The sequence below is a fragment of the Hippoglossus stenolepis genome, chromosome 10 (assembly GCF_022539355.2).
Source record: "Hippoglossus stenolepis isolate QCI-W04-F060 chromosome 10, HSTE1.2, whole genome shotgun sequence".
NCBI classification, from domain to species: Eukaryota; Metazoa; Chordata; class Actinopteri; order Pleuronectiformes; family Pleuronectidae; genus Hippoglossus; species Hippoglossus stenolepis.
In genome coordinates this window covers 16979827-16992777 of record NC_061492.1, presented here as the reverse complement: position 1 = coordinate 16992777, position 12951 = coordinate 16979827, and positions in this window count along the sequence as shown.

The window sequence follows — 12951 nt, the reverse complement described above, 5'->3', positions numbered from 1 at the left end:
CTGTCTTGCTGGGAAGAAAGAAGGGGGTGTGGGCCGGCCGAGGATTAAGCCCGATGCCTCCTTTGTATGCGGGAAATACCACTTTATCAGGGAGGGCTGTGTCGAGCCGCGGGGTCCGGCCATGAGAAGGTGGGAGCGGGCGGCTCTTTCAGGAGGAGCAGTCTTCTGTACCCTGGCCTCTCACTTTGTAGGCCCCCAGCCTCCCTTTGTGGAGGCCCAGTGATCAGCTCAAGGTATGACTACATCCCGCCCGATGTGTTCTGTTTACCCAGGGAAATAATCACTAATTTTGGAATAATCATGCCCCCTGCTGACCAAGACTAATTGAACGGTGGTATGCCATAGAGGCGCTGGGCCAGCTTTGCATCACGTCCGCCTTGTCAGTGGTGTTTGGCCAAGCATCTCCGGGTGATTGATCCCCGGGGTCAGAACGCGCTATTGAGCTCCAAACATAGAGGCAGAGAAGGAAGATATAGAAACATAATTAGTCATGAATATCCCTCCGTAACCCTGCTGTGATGATCCCCAGATTGTCGCATTGAGGAATGCTGGATTACCCATCAGCACTATTCGGACAAGTTGGCTGCATTGTGGCACCCGGGGATAGTCCGAAGAAAATGTGACCCAGCCTAACCCTTTCAATAAAATCCAAATTTCATATGTAGAGGTTCTCTATTCATAACCATTGAGAGCACTTGCATTTCTTCATTATGAGGTGGTGCTTCAATCTCACTGCCAGCTTTGGAGAAGAAGAAAACCAGCCCTTGCCAATAAAACGGGTCATTCCTGTTGACATTTTTCCCAGCGTGAGCCTGTTTCCAACACCCAAACATATCTAGACGCAAAGAAACAGGGGATTTAGGAACTTTATTCCCTCATTCAGCTGATAGACAAGGTATCATTCAATCCCCTCGGTTATTTCACCACGCAGCTCATTCACGGAAAACTGAAAGGGAAGCTTTGAGGTGAAGTCATGGAAAATTTCAATCCATCTTTTCTCACTCGCAACCCTTCCCTCTTTTACACGCAGCTTAATGCAACAAAAGAAGCTGATGCATGCGTTTCATGCTTTGTTTGGTATTTTTTGAGGGAGAAAAAAAAAATGCCCTCTGCGTTTGGATTATGAAGGAGAGCAAAGGTTAAATTTGGAAAAAAGTCGAAGGACCTCATAGTGCATGTAAAGCTCATATATGAATTATATATTATCATCAATTTGTTGAGTAAAATTGTAAATAATATTATTAAAAAGGGGATTGTAAAGCACAAATGCTTTCGTCTATATTACTGATGGGCAAGCAGATCATACCATCATGTGAAACTGCACGTGAAATGCTGTGGACTTACAACAGACAAAACAAACACACAATACGCGCTTTAAAATATTTTAATGTCAATGTCTAAACACATTTGCCATAAATATTCTAACACATGCACATACACAGGAACACACACTGCACATGCAGCAAAGTGAACGGCTGATATCAAGGTTCCCATCTGCTGTCAGATCAATATTTTGTGCAAGCCGTGTAGGCCTGTCTGTTTACCCTAGGCATCTGTGCCTAGCATACCAACCCGGCGCAATGTTTGAGCATGTGACTGTGTAATAATGGCAGATAGGGGGAACTAATAGCCACCGCAATATCTGTAGCTTGACCCAGTGCGCCTCTCCCTAATTGATCTATAGATTAACATCAGACACATCAGTCAGGGGTTAACCTTTTCTGTTAGCTGCACTGTCTTTGCTGTGGATTATCAAGCAATTGGACGGCTGACAGCGAGGGGCCGAGAGGAAAGCCGTCCGCAGTCTTCATTTTAATGTGTTCCAAAAGGACGGGTAGAAAGGAGGCCCGCGGAAATGTTATAACCACGTTAAAATTTTCATGAAAAAAATGAAAAACCTTTTTTTCTGATATTCTGATATCATATATAAATATGTGTATATATATAATAAGTGTTTAGGTAATCGTCACCGCAGAGACGGAATTTATATCTGTCATGGTCGCCCTTCTTGGCCCAGGTTTTTGAGTGTTTCCTCCTCCTCTTCCTCTTACAAAGTATCTGTTTCACTGGTATGGACTCGCCGAGGTCAGGCCAGTTCAGCCACGCTCTGCCCCGCAGTTCTCCTGCCCTGTATGTACACTTGCTCCGGCTATGTAAACTTTGACATGTGGGTGTCAATCTCTCCGTTATTTACCGTGGGCTTTATCAGACCATGATTAGTTTTCCGAGCAAATTTGGAGGTAAAAAGAAAAACACCAGGAGCAGTATGTAAACCAACACTGTGTGTGCCACTGTTGGACACTGCATATTTACAAGGGTCCGGCTTGTTTTGCTAAGGCTTTCTTTGTAGGTACATGTCAACTGAGGGCTTTTGTAAGAAGCAGGGGTTTATCAACAAGCAAGAAAGGGTACGGTCACGTACGCCGTCCACCCCCAGCAGGTTGGTGTTTGTCAGCTGTGCCGCTGCTCTACTTGTACCGTAAATACTTCCGACGTGGCGGATGTCAACAGTAGGATTTCAGTGAAAACCATCTCTATAGCATCAACAAGGTTTGTACAGCACTGGAACAAATAGACGAGCGGCTCGGGGGAAGTTCATAATGCACTCGCTAAAAAAAGGAAGATAGCTCTATATTAAAACAAGCCAGATGGGATTATTTCCATTTATTGCATTAGGAAAACAGCAGCGTAGTAGAACATCCTAAGATTGAACTTGATAGGATTATATTTGTGGACACTGGTCAATGACATACGAGGGCCCTAAGTGTTTGCCTCAAACAAATGGTCCCCACTAAAACGTGTACTCAAGCCAGAGTAAATTTGATTGTGGTGAATGGGGAGAGGAGGGGTGGCCCGGCCATTCCTGTAAACACGGGAGAAAGAGAAACATTTGCTATGACACGGATAAAGCAAAGATGATAATAGCATGCAAATGTTGGCCGATGCAACAGAGCAGTTTGCTTTTACAGACCTTGAAGAGTCCTCGTGGAATAATGACATCGACGACGGTTTGGACAACGTAGTAACACTTCTCTTGGTCTGCACTGACGGCAGGAAATTAATATGCATTTAGCAGGAAATAAAACCCAATTTGAAAATAGGTAACAATACATCAGGTAAGTCTGCAGTTCCACAGAATGACCTCTGATCATATTCTTATAAACCTAACTACGCATACGCCTCCCTGTGCTGAAACCTAATCCAGAGTCAACTCTCTGTATCCATGAACAATCTCACAACCATTGACTTACATTTTAATAAAAAGTTATTAATGTTGGAGTTCGACTTCCTCGCTCCCTTGTTACCTTCTCGTCCGGACCAATCTGGCTCCAAGCCGCGCAGTGTCATGGCAACCGGGCCAACGCTTGGTCTCTGTTTAATAAACGTGGATTCGGACCAGAGTGAGGGTCCCATATTGACCACTCAGGAAGAGATTAAACGCTGGTGACATTTCCGAGGCGGAATTTGCAATTTCCACAAATATGAGGGCGTCCTCGAGCCCCGGCATGACAGCACATAAAATCAATACAAATAACCTGAATCCCTAATACCTTGATCCCTGTTAGTGGAGGGATGCATTACAACTAAGACACTGGGAAGTGGAAGACACAGCCCCTCCATAACACCCCCCCTCCCCTCGCCGCCGCCACCAGCGGGCTCTCTGCTGATTCCTATCGACTGTCTCCAGGCCAAACACAGACGCAATAACAATTAGGTGGGACACTGGCCCAATTCTCTCCCTCGCCCTCTTTTCCCTCGCACATGCACAAACACACACACATGTGTCAGAGCCCCTCATACAACATACATTTAGAAAAAAATTTGACAAATACACAATGTATTGTGTTTTACGTAGTTTAAGTAAATACGAATGAAAGAATAGGTGAGCGGCAACCACTAGAAACTATTAAATGCCACACAACATGATTCACAAAGCCAGCATAAACATTCCTATTGATATTCACACTGTGGAGAAGATATCTTTGGGAACACATTGGCCACACCCGTTGTGAGTCATCACACCAAGCGGGATTAGCGGGCTTACCCCAGACTTAGCCGAGGGGAGACACAGAAAAGAAAACCGCCTTCCTTCTTTATAACCTTTTTTTTTTCTATGTGTTGCAAGAGCCAAAATTGTGGGGGGATTTTGAAGGTGTACAGGAGCTTCGTGGGCAGGGTCTGTAGCTAACACTGGAACTCGGGGAGTTTTTATTCACTAAGCCTCCGCAGAAGGGCAGGTGAGGAGAGGCAGGTGGCTCTTTTACAGCTTGGAGAGCAGTTGGCTCCTCTTCAAAGCGGGCGCCCATAAATGTCAGACCACTTTTGAGTCTACGTGGAGCGCTCATAAACAATAGGGATACAACTGCGAGGCACAGGAGTTGGGAATTTTCTTTCTCCCCTTATCACAAGTGTTGATGTCTGGTCCCATGCACTGTCTGAAATGTTCAGTGTCACAGAGTATGGGCTATCACACGCCGCTGTTCTGCTTCATTTCCTGCTGATTGTGATGTGGCTTCATTACCTTTCTATGGAGGTGATAACAGTGCACCTGCTGTCTCCGCTTCCTGCGTCCGACCACAGCTCGAGCCCCTCCCAGTCAGCATTGTCGTGTGCCTACAGGTGGCGGAGGAGCTGCTGACCCTGCAGCGGCGCCAGATACACGCACACACACATTTATGGAAAATTGTTTTCATCTACAGTCACCTTCATTTCCAATAACAGGTAAACTATTTGAAATATGTCCGTAAAGGAACACTGCAGCGATTTTATACATGTGATTTAGCAACTGCTCAAAAAAGTTGTCGAGGGCTTTCCAAAGACTGGAACAAATGATAATGTCCCATTAAAGACCCTATTTATTTGCATTGTGGTACAAATAATGGGGACGTCTCTGCCGTGTTTTAGAGAGAGTAACTAAATGTCGAAAAATATAATTTAGCATAAAAATAAACTGTTGACTGACATGTCACCGGCCTGAGGTACAAAGTCCAGTTCCATCCAACCTTAAACAACCCAGAGCAGAGAAAACATGTAAGTGCTTCCGACATTTTAATTCATTACCAGCTCATAAACAGCTGTAACAACAGAAATCAACGTTTCATCATTAATATAATTTCTGGGATTCGTCACGTCTCTTTTTTAAATTTGAAATGAGCCTAAATGAAATATGTAATATTTTCCGATCTAATCTAATTAAAGTCCAAGGGCCTTCAAGTCTATTGTAAGGTTGTGGCTGCTTGTTCCAGGTGTAAAGTGAGCACCCAATTTTAGAAAGGCTCTGGTTCCGGAAGTAAATTTCTTATTTATTTTCTCTATGGATGTTTTAGAAAATCCTCATAAGAGGAGTGTGAAGTCTGGAACCAGGGTGACGGGCTCTGAGATGAATGGTGACCATGAAACATCTGATTTGGAGCAAAAAATACTATGGAAAAAGGCAAAGGTGCAAAATTGTGTACAACATTTTTAATGAGTACAGGAACTATGCATCCCATAAACCATTGAAAATGATCCCTTAATTTCCAAGAAATTCTCAGTAATGGCAGCATATTTATTTATTTATATTACTGCACTCAATGTACAACATGAACTCTTTCCGAACGCCTGACCTGTTTGCAACTCCACACAATTCATCATCTATGTATTTACTTGTTTTTTGTGTTGTAGTTTGTTTGCCTAATGCATGTCTGTGCATTTTTATTGCTTTAAATCTTCCTTGATCAAACACCCTCAGTGAAATGGGTATCATCCACCTCCACATGCAAACTTTCAGCTGAGCAGCCCCTCATCCTCTCCTCACGCACTTCTTCCTCTATGTGCACACTGAAGTCCACATATTTATGTGAGTTGTTTCTTTTTCCGACCCCCCTCGAGTTGAGGGATCACTGACGGATGTGAGAATCTGAGGCCGGGCTCTAAAGCTCGCCTGTCAGGAGGCATTACTTGCTCCATCTACGTGCAGGAGGACAGTTGGAATCCCTCCACACTGAAATCTTAATCTGCGTCTTTCAGGAGCGCGACTCCTGATGAAGTGGTCACTAGAGAGGGAGGGAGAGTGGGGTGGGTGGGGGCAGGCGATCCAGGTGACCCGTGACGTTTCGCTGGCAGGTAAATCAGTGGGGAAACAACATGCCCGGACACAGAGACTCCTCACTCCCCCACCGCGCACACACACAACACACCTCGGGAGAGTGTTTGCAGGAGAGGGATCTTAAAAGCGGTGCCCCAGTTAAAGCCACCATCATCATTACACTAAGAGGTTGGACTGTGGCGGCGTAATGTGTGTGCCGAGTTACTCTGTTTTGTTTGAAGGGCCCTCAGCAGAAGTGTGTCTGCTGTTGACACTCCCCATTTAATATTGTTTGAATTTTTCATCAAGATCCCGAGCCCTGTTACAAGAGCCTTTTGTTTTCCAACTTGTTTGTACATTCTTTGTGTGTGTGCATGTGTGTTTGCAGAGGCATTTTAGACATTTATTTAGCTTGACATTTATTTAGCTTGCAGCAAACTTAGAGTGGCTTTACATGTTTCTGCACACATCCTTAAGTCAATTATTCCTATAGTTTCACATTTTTTTCTTCTTATTGACATGTGCATCCTAGATGTCTGCGGTGGTCTGCGCTTGTCTGTGGTGGTGTGGTGATCTGAGGTGGTTTGTGGTGGTCCAAGGTGGTCTGTGGAGGTGAGGCGGTCTGACAAGGTTTTTTTGTAGGGCTGAGGTGGTTTGTGGTGGTCTGTGGAGGTGTAAGGTGGTCTGTAGTGGTCTGATGTGGTCTGAAGTGGTGTGTGGTGGTCTGAGATGGTCTGTGGTGGTCTGAGGTTGTCCGTGGAGGTTTGAGGTGTACTGTGGAGGTCTAAGGTGGCCTGATATCATCTGTGATGGTGGTCTGAGGTTGTCTAAGGGGGTGTGTGGAGGTCTGAGGTGGTCTGTGGTAATGGTCTGAGGTGGTTTGTGGTGGTTTGAGGTGGTCTGAGAAGGTTTGTGGTGGTCTGTGGATGTGTGAGGTTGTCTGAGGTGGCCTGGGGAGGTTTGTGGTGGTCTGTGTTGGTCTATGGTGGTCTGAGGTTATCTGAGGTGGATTGTGGTGGTTTGAGGTGGTCTGAGTAGGTTTGTGGTGGTCTCTGGAGGTGTGGGGTTCTCTGAGGTGGTTTGTGGTGGTCTCTGGAGGTGTGAGGTTGTCTGAGGTGGTCTGAGGAGGTTTGTGGTGGTCTGTGGAGGTGTGAGGTTGTCTGTGGTGGTTGTCTGAGGTGTACTGTGGTGTCCCTTTGGAGGTCTGCTGTGGTCTGAGGTGATCTGAGGTGGTTTGTGGTGGTGGTCTGAAGTGTACCGTGGTGGCCCTTAGGAGGTCTGTGGTGGTCCTTTGGAGGTCTGAGGTGATCTGAGGTGGTGGTCTGAAGTGTACTGTGGTGGCCCTTAGGAGGTCTGCGGTGGTCTGCGGTGGTCTGTGGTGGTGCAGGGGGGTGCACTCTCCAGGCTCTGGACTGGACATTCATCTGCAGACGTCCCCTTTCCCCTCTCCTCCGGTGTCTTTTGTGCACGGGACCCTGACGCAGCCTTGAATGCAGGTCACCGCAGGTTACTGACAAAGCTCGGTGAAAGGGGGGTTTTGTTGTGTGCGTCTGAAAGAAGTGCACGCGATTAAAAATAGCCTGCCCTCCTGTCAATGCGTCGTCATTAAAAACAGCTGGGCCGGGCTCCTGTCTGCATTCAGCCACGTGAAAGTTGATTCTCCCTTTGTGCCGCTATCTTGTCACAACTCCCCTTTTACTGCCGCCCTTTGTTGGCGGCTTTGTGCGAGCGGCATCACGGAGGCAAAGTCAGCCTCATAAAAAGAGTTCATTTTGGATTCACGGGCCTCCGATGAACACTGGGAACTTTCCTTTTTGTGCCTCCATCCATAAATTGGTGCTCACTCACTGGTCGCTGTCAGTCCGGTGTCAAAAGATTCTTTATGGAGCATTTCCTACTTCTTCCCCTGGACACGTTTTGTCAATTCACCCATGTAGGTAATCAGCCTAATCGCACGCTGCTGATTTTGAGGCTGCCAGGAAACCAACCATCCAGCCACAATGGAATATGGATGATCTGCTAATTTAATTTATGCAAATAAGTAGGGTAAAAGTCGGTCAGTGTTTTTTTTTTAAATATTTTTTTTGCACTGACAGCAATAGATTTAGATTAATCAGCTTCAATCTCACCAGGTTGTCAGATGAGCTTGTGGGTCCATGAGAGTGTTTTCATTTCGCTGTCAGTTATGACACATTAGAGCTTTCATTGGCTTTAGGATGAGTCCTCTGAGTCTACAGGTAAAAGTAAACACGCAGGATCCCACCCATGGAGCAGCTGTCGGCCTCAATGAACCAGCTCTACCTGCGCAACCAGGCTTCAGGGGTTAATGGAGGAGGAGGAGGAGGCGGATGGTCACAGAGACGTGAGGCTTTCAGGAAGCCCTCCTTTACCCGGCCTGTCATTTTCAACCACCCCCTTTATTGTTCTAACCTCTCTCTCTCTCTCTCTCTCTCTCTCTCTCTCTCTCTCTCTCTCTCTCTCTCTCTCCCTTCTCCCTCTCCCCTGGGCCCTCTCTTCACTCCGTCCAACGCCTTTTCTGATGCCAAGAGAACACACATAAGCAAGCAGCAACATGCACCGTCACATCAACACACACACACACACACATAAAGACAGACACAGAACAATCACACACAATCAGAAAGTCTCTAAAGAGCTTTTCTTATCTTATCAGTATTGTCATCGCTCTATCATCCACAGCCAATCCTCTTGTCTGATTGAACACTGACTCCAAAAAAAGGAAGTAGAATTTATACTCAGGATGAGATTGGGAATAAGTTTATGCTTAAATAAATTAGAATAATAAGACGTTCCTGTCCTATACATTTTAGAATTTATGTATTTGTATGTCCCCATCTTGTTTGATAAAACTAACTAATGTCTTGTGAGTTGAAACAGGCCTAAACCACACAGTAAATACATGTATTCCTACTGTATTATTCATTTTATATACATATTTTTTCACTGTTGTTTTTTTTCCACTTTATTTTACTTAATTTTATTTAATCTTTTTTATTTATTGATTTCTTTTGTCTTTATGTGAAAAAATGCATAAAGGATTTTCTGTAAAACCTTCTGAGGCCGCCATGTACAGTCAGTTTACTGACATTACTAAATAATGTATGATTCAAAAAAAGTATTGTGGAAATTGCTATACTCAATTATAATGGGTAATAATATTTATATGTTCCTTACCAACTTCACTCCTAAGGAATATACATGCAACATAGATATAAAACCTAATAATTAACATAATAATTTCCCATAGTTCTGTTTTGCATGACTTTCTCTGTTGTCATACGAACACTGTTGTGCCTAATTTCATCATGATGGAATCAGATTGTGGCATGATGCTGTCATGACAATTAAGTGTATTGTATGTATGATATGATGCAAACATACTAAGGATCAGGATGGGACTCGAGCATCAAACGTGTGTCTGTGCTGATACCACACCCCGTATTTTTAATCCCTTGAAATTCTCTTTGAGACGTGATAATACATCACGGGGGCTTACAGCAGCTCTTGTAAGGCTGTTAACATTACTGTCTTATTGGTATGGGGCGTCCTAGAGAGTGTTACCAACTCATCATCTCATCCTGCTCGTTTTCTCCCTCACGTCTCTGCGGCTGCCGGCTCTTTTGTTCTGTCTTCTCTGTCTGCTCAGGCCTCCGCTGCTGCTGCTGCCGCCGCCGCTGTGCTGCTGATGGAAGGGATTGTCTGGTTTTATTAATATGACAGGTGAGCCTACCCAGCTGCTACCTGTGTGTGTGTGTGTGTGTGTGTGTGTGTGTGTGTGTGTGTGTGTGTGTGTGTGTGTGTGTGTGTGTGTGTGTGTGTGTGTGCGCGTGCGTGCCAAAAAGCAGCAGCTGTCTCATACACGCAATGCACACAGGGTCTCGCATGAACCCTCTCACACAAGCATTATTGTGGCGCATAGACTTGTATTTTATCGTCTCATTTGTTTTACAGGAGATTCTATGATGCAACGGGCATCCACGCACATGGTGGAAAGCAACAGCTGGCCAGATGTTCCCCACACTGCAGCCATATTTGTGCGTTATTACCCTCATATCTTACCGCTTTGTTTACTTCCTGGACTGCAAATCACCGATGCAATTTTCACTGCCCCCTCTGAGACGGCCATAACATCCCTGCTCTTGTATATACACTTTATGATTTGACTCATATGTTGGGGTTCAATACATTCATATTGACTCAGGTAATTGAACACGAGGGACTGAAGGCTGTAATCATAAAGGAGGCAGGAAGACAGGTGAGTGAAGAGACGTGTATTGGAACAGAAGCTCCTGGCAGTTTGGTTGATGTGTTTTTTTTTTGTGTTTTTTTGCTTTGAGTGGGTTTGTCTGTCATTGGGCTGCACTTCAGGCGTGACGCTGGCAGCACAGAGGTCTTCCACCTGAGCAGAGTGTGAGTGCTCCATTACCTGAGTGGACCAGCACCTCATCCCACAGGACTGTTTCTTTGTATGTATGCTTTTTTGTTTGTCGAGAACACACCGGCATATTTTCATATATCCACATTTACATCCAGTTACTCAAGCAACACCTGCTCTTTGTGTCGTGGTTTCAGGAGAGAACTGCCTTTAGCTGCTGCCTGATGAATGTTCTTTTTTAAAAGTCACTAAACTTGGAGATTTTTTTTTAAGCTTTTGGTGCATCAATCCCCATAACCTACATCAGTTCACAGAAACCATGAACTTGCATCTGAAAGTAGAAGACAGGTATATTTCATCTGCGTTCTCCGGGGAGTTATTCGACTACAGCTGTCTGATGGGCACAGACCCTGAGCAAATTCTGGCCCCAACAAATTTCAGAACTGGGTTGAATAACTGCCAGATCAGATGTTGTTTGACGTGCAGTTTGTTGAACCTGATTTATCACCAATTAATGATCTGGTTTCCGGACGCTGAAAGGATTTCTGGCATGCCATGTCCTTTTGATTCGCTCTATTTCAGTGTGAGGAGTTCAACCGTCGGATTTCACAATTCGCCTCACAGGGCTTAACAAAGTGCAGCATCCTCTGCTCGTTACCCTCAAGTGAAAAACCCTTTTTATTTTGGGAAAAAAAACACAGAAACTTCAGAGAGTGTCGCAAGTGAGTCACTTTATCGTCTCTTACTTTTTAATCTTAACAGAATTGCACAGATAAATGCCTGTCTGTCTTTTTTTAATCAATATTGAGGATACAGCCATCTTGTGTCAATAACCTTTTATTGTTACTGTCTCCGGACAAATCTGTGCTCATGTTCAGTGTGTGGTGCACACTGATGCTGGTTGATTAACCCGTTGCGGTGTCAGTGGAGAAGTCGGCAGCAGAAAAAGGTGACTTGTGAGTTTAAACAACAAATATGATCAATGCAACCGTGCAGTATCTGCCCAGACAAGAGACAGATGCTCACTCCTCACATTTAGTCCAGTATAAAGTCAATAGGTGAGTTTGCCATTTTGCATTGCTGCCTTAATGTTTATTTAGAATACTTATATATTATATATTGGCCCATATATACGAATTCTAAGATGTTGTTATCAAACCCTTATGATAAAGAAATGTAACTGAGGTTTGATATTTAACAGTTATTATAAATAAAAAGAAAACTCAAATGCACGTCTTTTCCTTTGTTTCTTCTGTAAAAAGTCAAATCAGCACATATGGACAAACATAAATGCTGATAATGATATGTCTGTGAAAGGCTCATAATGGCCAATGTATTGGTCAGGCTCTAAGTAGGACACTATGAGATAGATAGTTGTTCACACTGAGAATTCAGTAATGTATGTATATATCTATTTTAAACATAAATGTACAAGCCGAGGATCAACTTCAGTTTTTCACTTACAATTTGACATCTTGCTGGTCTGACCAGGGCAACACATAAAAAGCCTCAGATGTGACTCAGTAGAAGCAGCGGCAAACAGAACGGCCTTGATTGAAAAGAAGTGAGAGTGACACTGAATATGTTTCTGTTTATTCATGTGGGAAAATATGCTCAGTATGATATGAACCTACCAACATTGATGTGGCACGTTTTGACACCGACATACTGACCAACTTATAAAATGAACCCGTGTTGGAAAGTTTTCATAACATCCTTTTACGTGTAACCCCACAGTGAGTAGGGCGTAATGAATGAGTGAGTAATTTCAAACAACCAGACTGTTTCCTACACTGAATCATGCTGCCATTAAATCTCTCATAAAAGAAGACAGGCAACTTTGAAATACCTCTAAGTTGATTCTGTGATCTTGAATCACACGATGAGACAGATTTCATCTTTAGACTTTATTCACGGACATGCGACTTTGTAAACACTCCAGTTAATTAAACCTGTACTAATACAGTTCTAGTAAGAGCAGAGAGAATGTTGCTATGACAAATGTTTGAATTGCGGCCGTCTCCGCCGACCTCTAAAGGCAGCAGGTAGAATCAGCACAAAGGTCTCCTCCCACTCAAGGAGGCCGTTCCTCATGAACTGCATTTTCCATAGAGCGGAATATTTCGTCTTTGTAGGTGTGGGCCTGTCAAAAGACAAGGGGTTAATGCAGTGCATCGCTGCTTAAAGCACACTTTGCTCTTTTCAATTTTTTACCATTGTGCCTGGCGAGATCAAAAGGGCCCTTTCAACATGTCGCTGCGCTCAATGAGCTTTCATGTCTTACCTCATTACTGGAAAACTTTTTCTTTGATTGAGCTGAGGTCTGAGCGGAGTTTGGCCAGACAATGGGCGCTGGACGACTTTCACTGCGGCACAATGAGGAGGCAACAAAGATGTTGTCTCAAATCCCTCTCGAGAGTCTGGGCCCCCACGCTTCACTGTGGCCAACAGGCCTGTGAATTACAGTAAGACCCCTAAAAGTGAGGAT